Source organism: Chlorocebus sabaeus, chromosome 11, assembly GCF_047675955.1.
Source record: "Chlorocebus sabaeus isolate Y175 chromosome 11, mChlSab1.0.hap1, whole genome shotgun sequence".
NCBI classification, from domain to species: Eukaryota; Metazoa; Chordata; class Mammalia; order Primates; family Cercopithecidae; genus Chlorocebus; species Chlorocebus sabaeus.
This window is the reverse complement of record NC_132914.1, coordinates 100,738,169-100,752,228: the sequence shown is the minus strand read 5'-3', so window position 1 is coordinate 100,752,228 and position 14,060 is coordinate 100,738,169. Positions and strand designations below refer to the sequence as shown.

Genomic DNA, 14,060 nt, shown 5'->3' with positions numbered 1-14,060 from the left:
GTAAGTGTCCTGAGGCCTCTCCAGATATGCTGAACTGTGAGTCAGTTCAACCTCTTTCCTTTATAAATCACCTAGTCTCGGTTATGTCTTTATTCACAACGTGATAATGGATTAATACACCATCCTTTACTCTCTATTCCCTTTATCCTTTTTATTTTTCTCCAAAACACTTGTTACCACAAAGCATATAGTACATACTTGTTTTTTTTTTTTTTTTTAGTTTTCCTCCACTAAAATGCATGCATCAGAAGGCAGACACCGGCTCTTATTAATGGTTGTGTCCTAGTGCCTGGCATATTCATTCATCCAGTATGTATTTGTCGCTCAATAAACACTTGTTGAAGGACTGAATACTTTTTCTGTTAAATAAATCTAGTTCGAGTGGGCTTTGATTCTCAGTCTTAGTTTTTTTCCCCAGTTAGGGTCCTCCAGGTCCAGAGATGGACTATAACCTATCCTCAGAGAAAGACCCCATTTTCTAATCTGAGAGTGAAAGCTTTTTCTTTTTTTGATTGAGGGGAAGGCTGGTCATAAAGTTTAGTTGTATTAATCAGGACTTATCATTTGCAAGAGACAGAAAATCCAACTCAGGCTTAAGCAAAGAGGGGAGTATTTGTTCACGTAACTAAAATCCAGGGTTATATCTGGTTTTAAACATGGCTGGACCAGCATGTTCTTAAGAATTTTTTTCTTTTTTTCTTAGCTCTGCTTCTTTTCCTGTGGCTTCATTCTCCTTCTATATTATGGCAAAATTGGCCAAATAGAGCTATAGGTTTTCCTTCTACCAGCAAATCATACAGAAAGAGAGTTCTTTTTCCCTAGGGTTCCTGCAAACATTCTGACTCTCCTTGGCCTGGCTGAGGTCACAGGTCCTTCTCTAAACCAGTTACAGTGCCAGCTCTGGAACACCTGCCTCATTGGAGCCACAGGAACTGACACTGGACAGGGAGCATTTCTCCAAGGGAATATCAGCAAGCTTTTCACGTGAAGGAGGAGCAGTGGAACACTGGGCAGGCAGAGGAGTGGGTGTCTACTATCTTCTCTCTCTCTCCTTTTTTTTTTTTTTTTTGATATGAAGTCTCACTCTGTTGCCCAGGCTGGAGTGCAGTGGCGCAATCTCAGCTCACTGCAGCCTCTGCCTCCTGGGTTCCAGTGATTCTTCTGCCTCAACCTCTAGGGTAGCTGGGATTACAGGCGCCTGCCACCATGCCCGGCTGATTTTTGTATTTTTAGTAGAGAGGTTTCACCATATTGGCCAGGATGGTCTCAATCTCTTGACCTCGTGATCCACCCACCTTGGCTTCCCAAAGTGCTGGGATTACAGGCATGAGCCACCGCGCCCAGCCTACTCTCTTTTTAAGGATTAACTTCTCCCCTAACCCCAACAAAAGCAATCCTTATGAATTCTCGAAGTCTCATCGAAGGGCACACCGCATGGGTCATGTTCTTTTTATGGCGATTCCTCAAGGATCTAGAACTAGATGTACCATATGACCCAGCCATCCCATTACTGGGTATATACCCAAAGGATTATAAATTAGGCTGCTATAAGGACACATGCACACGTATGTTTATTGCAGCACTATTCACAATAGCAAAGACTTGGAATCAACCCAAATGTCCATCAGTGACAGATTGGATTAAGAAAATGTGGCACATATACACCATGGAATACTATGCAGCCATAAAAAAGGATGAGTTTGTGTCCTTTGTAGGGACATGGATGCAGCTGGAAACCATCATTCTTAGCAAACTATCACAAGAACAGAAAACCAAACACCGCATGTTCTCACTCGTAGGTGGGAACTGAACAATGAGATCACTTGGACTCGGGAAGGGGAACATCACACACCGGGTCCTATCATGGGGAGGGGGGAGGAGGGAGGGATTGCATTGGGAGTTATACCTGATGTAAATGACGAGTTGATGGGTGCAGCACACCAACATGGCACAAGTATACATATGTAGCAAACCTGCACGTTATGCACATGTACCCTACAACTTGAAGTTTAATAATAATAAATAAAAAAAAAAATTCATATACAATTTCTGCCCATTTTATGAGGTACATGTGATATTACATGCATAGAATGTGAATGATTAACCAGGGTATTGAGGTTATCTATCACATTGAGTAGATATCATTTCTATGTGTCAGAAGCAGTTCAGTCCTCTCTTCTAGCTATTTTGAAATACACAATACATTATTACTAAGTATAGTCATCCTCCTCTGCTGTCCAACACGAGAACTTATTCCTTCTGTCTAACTGTATGTTTGTATGCAATAACCAATCTCTTTTTTCACCCCCCACCCAGCCATACACCCTTCATAGCCTCTGGTAACTATCATTCTGCTGTCCACCTCCATGGAATCAATGACTTTTTAGCTCCCACATATGAGTGAGAACATGCAATAGTTATCTTTCTGTGCACATAGACAATTTTCTATATTTCCTTCAAAGGAACCAAAATATCACTGGAAATGTAATGAGAGGGTGAGAATTTAATTTACCAGGACTTCTCAGGAGAGCAAGACAGTGATAGGAATAAAAATATTCCTACTCTATTTAGGAAGGGACCAAGACTCCCAAGGAGCAACCTCAAATATTAGCTTTCTTATTTCCCCAACTGCCGTCTAGGGAGAGTGAATTAGAATACCTTCAGGGCTGCTGTTTTAGAGTCAATTAAAGTATAGCTCTCCAATACATAGGAATAAAGATAGGGCTGTCCTCATTGTGTCCTTTTCTTACCATACCTAGCACTTCCAAAAAAAAAAAGTCAAAATTCCATTTATATATTTAGAGATTTCATATAAATGTAAATAAGTGTGAAAATTTTAAATATTTAAAGAATAGCGGTTTAAAGAGGTATCAAATCACTACCTTATCAGGGGTGTGCTATTATTAGTCAACTTGGAGGTGAGGGAATGTGTCTCTACCTGGGCCTGCTTCTACTTTATTTTTTCAAGATGCACTAGCAAGCCAGAGGCTCTTTTGAGTAATTGGATGCATTTATCTATGCTTCTAGAGAACATAGAGGTTGGGAGAAAGAGGGGTAAAAGGGGAGTTGAGCAATGGAGTAGGCCACTTTGGAATACCTTACACCCCAAGAGAAGATTAGAGTGTTTTTATAGTACAAGAACATTTTTTATACCTCAATTTCATATGAATAGACACATGTTATACATATGCATGGATTATATATAACATGTATTTTATGCTATAATTATATTATAAATTATATAAATGTATACTATATAAGTTATATTAAATAGAAACAATTTTATTAAATATATACAAATATATGATTTGTTTTGGTTCTCTTTTATTTGGACTTTCCAAATACCACTGGAAAACAATATAAAATCATAAGACTAGCATTTTTTTAATAAAATCACTTTATTGATGTATAATTACATACACAAAGCTGTGTGTATGTGATGTTTACAACTTGGTGAGTTTGGAAAGACCAGGATCTTGGGTAAGTGAAATTCTCTTCTCTTCTCCAAAGCATCCCATCTTCTCCTCCATTTTTTCTTGGAGGTTTTAAAAAGTCAGAACCTCACCGGCATGCCTCTTGAGAGTTAGAATGGTCAACCCTATCCACTGGCTTCATGAGAAGGGGCTGGAATGGGAGCCTCCCACAATTTGCCAATATGGCCACACAATGTCTCCCACTGACTAGTTGGGGAACACTTGTCAAGGTGCAGTCTCTTAGTAGATGATGGGACTGGACCTGATGTGTATGGTCAGGATTAAAAAGAAGATTGCAGCATGTGCAGCTGGGATTAAGGATGGGTGAAGAACCAAACTGCAGCCATTAAAGAAGGGGCAAGGTCGGCACTATTCACAATAGCAAAGACTTGGAATCAACCCAAATGTCCATCAGTGACAGATTGGATTAAGAAAATGTGGCACATATACACCATGGAATACTATGCAGCCATAAAAAAGGATGAGTTTGTGTCCTTTGTAGGGACATGGATGCAGCTGGAAACCATCATTCTTAGCAAACTATCACAAGAACAGAAAACCAAACACCGCATGTTCTCACTCGTAGGTGGGAACTGAACAATGAGATCACTTGGACTCGGGAAGGGGAACATCACACACCGGGGCCTATCATGGGGAGGGGGGAGGGGGGAGGGATAGCATTGGGAGTTATACCTGGTGTAAATGACGAGTTGATGGGTGCAGCACACCAACATGGCACAAGTATACATATGTAGCAAACCTGCACGTTGTGCACATGTACCCTACAACTTGAAGTTTAATAATAATAAATTAAAAAAAAAAAAAAAAAAAAAAGAAGGGGCAAGGTAAAAGATCATCGATTTCCCATTGAAGTTTCATGGGCTTAAATATCTATGATCTGGCCTCTCTCTAACCCACACCACAAGGGAAAAGAGTCCAGTGTGATAGTGCGATACTGTAATTTTATCACTGAGTATAAAATGAAATTATTGTTTTAGGGAGATTTAAAGAAACTTATATCTCCATGGCAGAATTCCCTGGTTTCAGAATGTCTAAAGGTCAAAGTCTGAAACAGGATTTAGAAACGTTTTTTACATCTTCTTTATTTTTTTTTAACTTTTGTTTTATAATTTTTGGGGAACAGGTGGCATTTGTTTACATGAGTAAGTTCTTCAGTGGTAATTTGTGAGATTTTGTTGCGCCCATCACCCAAACAGTATACATTGAACCCAATTTGTAGTCTTTTATCCCTCACCCCTTCCCACACTTTCCCCCAAGTCCCCAAAGTCCATTGTATCATTCTTATGCCTTTGTATCCTATCATAGCTTAGCTCCCAATTATGAGTGAGAATGTTTGATGTTTGGTTTTCTATTCCTGAGTTACTTCACTTAGAATAACAGTCTCCAGTTCCATCTAAGTTGCTGTGAACACCATTAATTTGTTCATTTTTATGGCTGAGTAGTATTCCATTGTATATATATACATCACAATTTCTTTATCCACTCATTGATTAATGGACATTTGGACTGGCTCCACATTTTTGCAATTGCAAATTGTGCTGCTATAAACATGCATATGCAAATATCTTTTTCATATAATGACTTCTTTTCCTCTGGGTAGATACCCAGTAGTGGGATTGCTGGATCAAATGGTGCTTTTACTTTTCGTTCTTTAAGGAATCTCCACACTGTTTTCTACAGCAGTTGTACTAGTTTACATTCCCACCAGCAGTGTAGAAATGTTCCCTTTTCACCGCATCCCTGCCAACATCTATTATTATTATTATTTTTTTTGATTATGGCCATTCTTGCAGGAGTAAGGTGGCATCGCATTGTGGTTTTGATTTACATTTCCCTGATCATTAGTGATGTTAAGCAGGTTTTCTCTTTACTTCCCATGCATGTAATAACAATTTCCATGTTTTTTGGCCAGAAGATATGCAAATAGCCATTCAGGAATGACCTCTGAAAGCTAGCTAGTTTGCACTGCTCAAAATGGGAATTCAGAATAAAATGAGAGTTGGTCTAGGGTCAGCATAGCCGTGTGCAGTGTCTAGTACCTGCTCTCCTTGGAATCGATGTTAAATTAATTTAAGCTTAAAAACTTGCTTCAATTTACCATTTTCTTTCCTTTGGCAGTATCATCTGTGTTTTACCCAAGGATGCTTTTTTTGGACGTTGTTTAAATTGCATTTCCGAGGCTGTCTGTAGGTGATCACGCTTGGCTCAGGGGCTCGGATTTATTTTTTCCTTTGAAAATGGCAGATTTTGAGAACTTACAGAAAATGATTCTTCGTTGAGGCTCTCAGTTGGGTAATGATGAATGAAGAAGGAGCGAGACACTTGACATTCTTGTATTTTTTCCTAATTCTTCAGTAACAAATATTGCATCATTGAAGCATCAGGTAGTTTAGGTTCAATACCTACTGAATGGCACAGATAGGGGGGAGGGGTATGAGGAAACCCTGGTGTGAAAAGATGACTCTACCCATAAAGCTGCCATACTGAACCCTTTACAAGAACGATTTCATTTTGACATCAGGTGGGCTGAGTTTGAACACCACCTCCATCACCTATATTAGCTGCACACCTTGAGCAAGGTACTTAACATCCTTATGCCTCAGTTTGTCTCTTGTGTAAAACAGAGAAAATAATAGTAGCTACCTCAAAGAGTCCGTTTGAGAGTTAGCAAAATTTTTACATGTAAAGCACTTCAAATACTTAGTACCTACCTGGCTTATAAACATTTATAAATATTAGCTATCATTATTAGTTCTTACATGATTGCCACGTTTTTACAGATGAGGAAATTGACCTTTAGAAAGATCAAATAATTTGCACAAGGTCACAGTTGGCAAGTGACTGAGCCAGGATTTGAAAACAAGTGTTTCTGTCTCCTTTGCTTAGGTTATTGGCCATCTTATATTATGTTGCAAAAAGGAAGTTGTAGGGTAGGACACACATATTTATAAGTAACTGTAATTTCCAGCAAATAAATAAATAAGCAAATAATAAATAAATAAATGGTGCTAGGATAGATTACATCTAGATGGGGAAATGGGGACATTTCAGAGAGGGATAACATTTCTTCTCAGCCATAGTGTGAACAATTACAACACTGTCAGTCAAATATTGACTGAATTGCATTTCCAGTTATTGGTTATGGTTGTTCAAATTTGGCTTGGAATTTTTTTCCTATTTAAATGTTAAATTTGGAAGTATACCATAAAAATGACACCTCCAATGACATAAGTGTTGCTAAGACAAACTCAAAATCTTTTAAAGCTCCTGGGAAATAATTTCTCTATGGCTCTCATGTTTGTTTTGGCAGCAAAATAATCCTTCGACTCACACAATTTATTAAATTTTGCTGATCTTATGGCCACTTTCTATTCTTTTTCTTGTTTCTACACTTTCACAACAATGAAATGTTTTAACCTTTTTTGTTTCATAAGTTGAACATATACTTTATACCCCAATAAACTCATTATAAAGTTGAAAAATTATAAATCAAACCGTAGTAACTTGGGGACCACCTGTATCTTAATTCACCCTTACAACAATCCTGAAAATAAGATTTTGGACTCATTTTATAGATAACGTTTGGAAATGAATGATTTGCCCAAGTTAGAGAGCCAGGCTGAGGGCCCAGTTTCCCCTGCATCCAATGCCCAGCCCTCTCACTTCACACAGGGATGAATAGCTATGGTAGTCAGGGTTGAGGCACAGCTTGCATTGTCACATCCATGCCCTCCAGAAGTCATCAAATATTCTCTGATGGGAGAGCTGGGGTTCTTCAACATGCCAGGAGCTTATGTCTTGCAATGCCTGATGTTATGCTCAAGTCCTAAATTAATGGTTGTGCCTGATGCCCCTTCAAATATAATGGATCTCATGAATGGAACAGCTTGCTAATTCCACATGTGTCGATGAAAGGTTGACTTTATTACCCACCCCAACCCCACCAGTTTTTTGGAGACAAGGTCTTACTGTGTCCCCCAGGCTGGGTGCAGTAGTGCAATTATAGCTCACTGCAGCCTCAAACTCCTGGGCTCAAGAGAGTCTCCTACCTCAGCCTCCTAAGTAGCTTGGAACTACAGGTGTGTGCCACCACGCCCCACAACTTAAAAAACAATTTTTTAAAAGATTTTTTAAGATTACAGGGGTGACCCACTGTGCCCAACCTATTTTCCACTTTTATGCCCCCCTGCCCAATCTGTATTGGTACATACCCTGGTACATCATAGAAAATGTAGAAAGTAGAGAAATGCATAACGCAGTAAAAAAAAATAAATAAAAATAAAAAATATATATATATATATAAAAACATGTGTTTGATACATCACCCAGAGACCACTTTGTTGCATGCCTCTTCTAGCCCCTGTTTTATGTACTTTCTTTCTAACCTAGTTGAATTTATACTGTATGAAATCATGCATCACTTTACAATGGGAACATTCCTCAGAAATGTGAAGTTAAGCAACTTTGTCATTGTCTGAACATCATAGAGTGTACTTACACAAACCTAGATGGTCAAGCCTAATGCTCCTAGGGTACAAACCTGCACAGCATGTTACTCTGCTGAATACTGTAGGCAATTGTGACACAATGGTATTTGTGTATCTAAACATATCTAAACAAAGAAAAGGTACAATAAAATTATGATATTATATTATAATCTTATGGGACCATCATAGCATATACAACCCACTACTGTCCAAAACATCACTATGTGGCAAATGACTTTATATATTTTGACCTCTTAAAAAAATTTAACTTTCCAGTGACTGCACTGGGGTTGTTTTGTGTGTGTGTGTGTGTGTGTGTGTGTGTGTGTGTGTGTGTGGCGGGGGGGGGGGGTTGTTTGTTTGTTTTAGCATTTTATAAGATAAATTGCAGAAATTTCAGATCCACTTAGAATAAATGGCTGGTGATACCTCTTATTTGATTTTCCAATATGTGTCTTATTGGAAAAGTTTTGGATCTGACAGAGCAGTTAGAGGAGAGGATCTATCAGCTTTATAATAATCACATCAAGATCATCCAGGAGAAGCTCCAGGGGTTCACTCAGAAAGTGGCAAAGATCAGCCATTTGGAAACAGAGCTCAACCAAGTTGGCCACAGAAGGAGACTGTGTACACAGACCTGTGCATCCGGCCTGAGGTATCCCGCCTGAGCAAACTCACTTGGGGGCTTTGCCTGAGGAACTAGGGATGGCCTAGCTGAGAGTAAATGTGAACAGAAACCAGGCAGCCAGCCCTGACCCCACAAGGCCACAGTCCCCGCAAGGCCCGTGGTGCTCTTGCCATCTCATTTGTGACCCCCTGTAACATGGTGTGTCCAAGCGGAGAAGCCAGACCACTGTCATTTCTCACCATCATGTGATCAGCTGTGTGGTGACAGAAAGAACAAAATCCCCTGCACCCCTGCTGGTCAGAAACTGTCCTCTCTGTCCGCAGCCCTGAGCCCTGCATCCCTGGTATATGCCCCCCAGGGGCCTGGGCAGTGCTAACCTGGGTTTATTTATTACAGCAGAGCCTAGGACTCAGACATGGGCTAGACCACTACATCCCAGTGACTCACAGCACTCAGATGTGTTCGTTTCTCCTGTGGCTGAAACTACTTCTCAGGTGGTTACCAGTAAACATGGTCCCTACCACGTCCCAGTGACTCAGAGCACCCAGATGTGTTCATTTCTCCTGTGACTGAAACTACTTCTCAGGTGGTTACCAGTCAATGCAGCACAACACTGTGGGGTCAGACGTGCAGCCTTCTTATTTTCCTCTCCCTTATTCTGCTTCAACGTCCAGCATAAGGCACTACCCCCGGATGGGAGGGTCAGAGGGTGCACTGAGAACCTTGATGTAAGGGAGGTCTGCTCAGGCAGAGACTAAGGGGGTCTCCAGGAAGTTGCTTCAATGTCTTCTCTCAATAGAAGTTTCTATTCCAAGGTAAATGGAGTCTGTTCTCATCCATAGTTAAAAGTGGATTGAGAAACTCTACAGAGAATTCCATCTTCTTTTTAAGGAACACATCTGAACAACTTCAGAAGGGAAATTCTGATATTTTAAAATCAGTGTCTGTCACTTCCCACTCCATCCGCTAGCTTCCTTCCTAAGCTCAGAACACAGCATTCCCATGGTCCAGCCAGGCCTGTCTCTGGGAAGAGGTTTGAGAGCTTTGGGGCCCTGGCTGGATGGACTCACTTGCCAGCTATGAATGCCTGGATTCCTGTGACAGCTCTTTCCAGGATCAGGGTGCTCATGTCATGCATACCCTCGCAGGTTTTCATGGCCTCTGAGTTCCTGACGTGCTGGAACATATGATAGTCATCAGAAACCCCAGTGCCCCCCAGCATGTCTCAGGCCTGGCAGGCAATGTCCAGGCTTTTTTCATAGTTATTCCTCTTTAGCAGAGAGACCTGTCCCAGGGCCGCCTTGCCCTGATTCTTCAAGTGGCCGTGCTGCAGGCAGGCGTGGAGTGGCCCAGTGTGACCTCAGTGAGCATGTCCTCCAACTTCTGAATCAGCTGGTGCCTGAACAACAGGACACCGAACTGGATCCTGTGCAGGGTGTACTGCCTGGCCACGAGCAGACAAGACTCGGCAGCTCCAAGCATGCCCCACATGATACCAGATCTGGCATTGTTCAGGTAGCCAAAGGAACCCTCCAGGCTGCCTGCACTGAGCAGCACATCCTCCACCTCTATGCTGTCCACGATGATCATGCCCATGGCAGAGGCCCGCAGAGAGAACTTGCCCTCAATCTTGGAGGCCAACAGATCCCACATCCCCTTCTCTGACAGGAAGCCCCAAAGGTAGCCATCTTCCAGCCTGCACTACAAACAGGTTGGCCACAGGTGAGGTGGTGACCAAGGTCTCATTGGATCCTGGTGGTGATTCAGGTCCCATTGGATCAGGGTGGTCCCATTGAGGGTGGAGCTCTTATTCCAGGGGTTGTGTCAGGTTCTGATCTCCATGCTGCTGGGGTCACTCCTGCAGTCGGGCTCTGTGAGCCTGAAGTTGCCCAGGAGCTCCCCCTTGGCCAGCAGGGGGCAGGTATAGGTTGCTGCAAACATAAATGCAGTTTTTGTCATTAAAAGTAATGGTAAAAAGCACAACTACTTTTGCACCAACCTAATACATCTGCCACCGCTCCTCACTGATGCAGGTGTAGATAGGGTGCATGACAAGGGAGGACTAGATACTCATTGCTGACCTGTAGCCACTGTCCACCCACTCCAGCTTTCAGACCAGAAGTGCAAAGACCACACATGAGACCCCAGTACAGCCATATTCTTTGATGGTGGGGCCTGGTACACTCAGCTCCCAGAGCTGCTATATGGTCCTCCCCGTGAAAAACTTCAATGCGATTGGCCAGCAGGATGCCAGGCATGAGTCACTGCTGGTGGTAGGTGTGGAAGGTGTCCCTGATGAGTCTCATCTGCCCTCATCTGCTCCTGCAGCACCAGCGGGTCCTGCCAGTTACACTTGGGATGCGAGGTGCCTCAGTGCCTCTGACCCTGGGCATGACCCTGTCATCCTGCTCAGGTAGCCCTTGGATTCTGGGACAGAGTCCACCTGGGGCAGGCAGACAGTTGGGCAGGGGCTGCAGATGCACAGTGCAACCAGAGTCCTTATATTTGGCCGGTCAGCTCTGTGTCTTCCCATCTTTCTTGGTCTTGAGACCCACGTGTGCAGAACGCGCAGGCCGGGTCTGTGGGCTCAGTAGCCCTGCAGAGACGCCTCTCAGGAGCAGTGGGCAAGGGGGCGGAGCGAGGACTGTGACCTGGAGGAGCTGGGGTGCCAGAATGGAGTCGCTCCCAGCCTTGGCCCTGGCCCCTGCACCCTCCCGACCTGGTACCTCCAAGTTCACCACATATTTTAATCTTAAATTTCTTGGTGACAGTGGGTATTTTCCCAAAGATTTGTAAGCACCCACAGATTCCTGGCTTAAAAAGATGTGTCCGTATTCCTTCAACCTATTAATTTGTCGAATCCTTTAGCTGTCCATTCTTCACTTAGTCCTCTCGCTAGTATGATCATAACTATTCTACGAAGAAGTTGGAGGAATTTTTGGCTCTAACAGATTATCCACAATTTTGTTGACTGAGGTTTCAGGTGGCATTGTAAACAAGAAAGGGAATGACAGTAATTTATTGCTGCAAAATTACAGTGGGTTTGTAGTATCCTATATCACTGTAATATTGGACTATCAAAACTCATGAGGAGCAAAACATTTGCTGCGAAGCACAGCACAACTCAACATGCCTACCATTCTTTCCTTTCCCATTATACCACAGACTGGGGGTTCCTAAATTGGTTGCATATCAGAATCCCCAAGGGTAGCTTAATAAAAGGAAAGATTGGCAGGTCCCACCACCAGAAAGTCTGACTTGGAGGTCTGGGGTATATCTGGGATATGTAATCAAGGGATGTGATGGAGAGTCATTGAAGTGAGGCTGGCAGCAGGCAGGGCTGCTATTTTACATGGGTGGGTAGAAAAGGTTTCTCTGAGGATTTGCAGTTGGTTTCTGCTGAGCCAGAATGTTACCAAGGTGTAGGTACTATGAAAACCTGGGAAAAAGTGTTCCTGCAAAGGGAGTGGCAAGAGCAAAGGCAGGCAGATGGGAGGTGTGTTTGTAAAGGAAATAGGGAAACAGTGTAACTGAGGGATGGGGACAGTGTCCAAACCACACCATTCCTTAAGGGCCAGCTGAAGGAGCTTGCATTTCATGACAATTGTGCTGTGCCATGATCTGATTTATTTTTTAAAAAGATCACTCTGACTGCTCCATGGAGCATGCTGTGAGTTGGAGGTACTTGGGAGTCTTGTTGAAAGCTGATGGTGGAGATGACATCTGAACTGAAATGGAAGGATGAGTGGGAGTTGGACCAGTGAAGGGGTTGGAGGGTGGAGTGTTTCAAGAAGAAGATGGGCAAGTGCAAATCCCTGAGGTGCAAAGATTGTTCTAGAAACTGACAGAAGATAAGGGAGGAGCCACAGAGGAACATAGAGTCCAGATGATGTGGCTTCCAGGATATAATGATAAAAAAGGTGAGTACAAAACATTAGCCAGGGTGGGCTGAAGGATCCTGACATCTTTTGAATGCCTACCTTGATCTAGGCATAGGTACTTTCTTTGTTATTGCTTTCAATGTAGTGCAGCTTGCTTTGATTTTTCCAAGATAATTTAGTAATTTGGATTTTGGTTTCCTGACTTTTAAATGTTGGCAAGCTAGTTTAAAAAAATGTCTTTTTAAAAACCCAATGTGAGTTAAAGAAAAAATGTCTGTGGGCTGAATTTTACTTGTGACTTCCAGTATGTGGTCTTTGAGCAGCATGAAAACCAACCCAAATGGTGCTTTTGTGCAAATTAGGAAAAGGTCTCCTTTGCTCTACACAGCTTTCTAACGGAAAATTGTCATATTAAATTATATATGTCAATGACGGCTGTGATGAAAATGGCAACACTAGAGTTGCGCAATGTACACAGTCTGCACAACTTAACAGCTTTATCTTTGAGCAAGAACAGGTGGGAAGAAGCGACGGGAAGCTCTGACATGGGAAAGGGCAGTACCGTGCTGGCGTTAACTGGCACTGGATCATCAGAGCTGATTGTGCACATCTTTTCCCAACTCTGCGCTCACTAACATCATGAGAGCTTGAAATCCACCATAGTGGGAGTATTTACCATTTAGCACCCTTCAGTAGTGGAGGCTGTTCATCCTCTCTCATCTCTATGTCTAGGAACAGAGGAAAGAAAGGGAATGGCACACTTTTGTCTCCTTTTGCCTCTTCCAACCATTGCTACTCTGATTTTCAATTATCCTCCCTTTTTTTCTTTTGACACTCCCAGTATGTTGCCCAAACCTCCTTTGCCTGACCACTGAGTAGGTTTACTGCTGATTTACCCAAATGAGAGCTTCGGTATCTCCCTCCCATGCCTTTCATCCACTCCAAGGCCCGTCGACCCACAGGGATGATCCATGAAGTACGGCAGTCTCACAATCTTGTGACTTTATCAACTTCAGGGACATGTCACCTCTGCTCCACTTCAGACATGCACAACAACAGCCACATCTTGGATGACAAAGCCAACTTTGGAATAGCTGCATCTTTGAAATGTGATTATGATGACACCTCTTCTGCAGGATTGAGGTAAGGATTCAAAGACATTATATCTGGAAAGCGCCTAGCAAATGCCTGGCTTGTAATAGATGTCCAAGGAAGGTTTCTTTTCTTGCCTTTTCTTGTCTTTTAAAGACAGAAACACAATATTGAAACCTGATATTTCTTCTTCCTTTACTTTGCAGTATCACTTGAAGTTGACATAAACAGTTGATATTTAGTAAACTTTCTGCTAAGCGACATCCTTAGGAATCTGTGCTCTTTGCAGTAATCGGGAGCTACTGGCATCCAATATTACTGGCTGCAATTGTGCTAACATGCACAACACAATACCTACCCTTTTAATTACAGAACATTCTTGCAGTAAAATGACACTGATTCTCATCTGATTAATATTTATAGTTTTTACTTTTGGCTAAATGCCAGGTATCTTCATCATGTGAATTTCTCTGGCTTC

At 42.4% G+C, this 14,060-nt stretch overlaps 1 pseudogene; it reads right to left on the bottom strand.

Annotated features, from left to right (window-relative positions):
* Window positions 1-9,675: 9,675 nt before the first annotated feature.
* On the bottom strand, window positions 9,676-10,867 carry LOC119619688 (glutaryl-CoA dehydrogenase, mitochondrial pseudogene; annotated as a pseudogene).
* Between the last annotated feature and the right edge of the window lie 3,193 nt (window positions 10,868-14,060).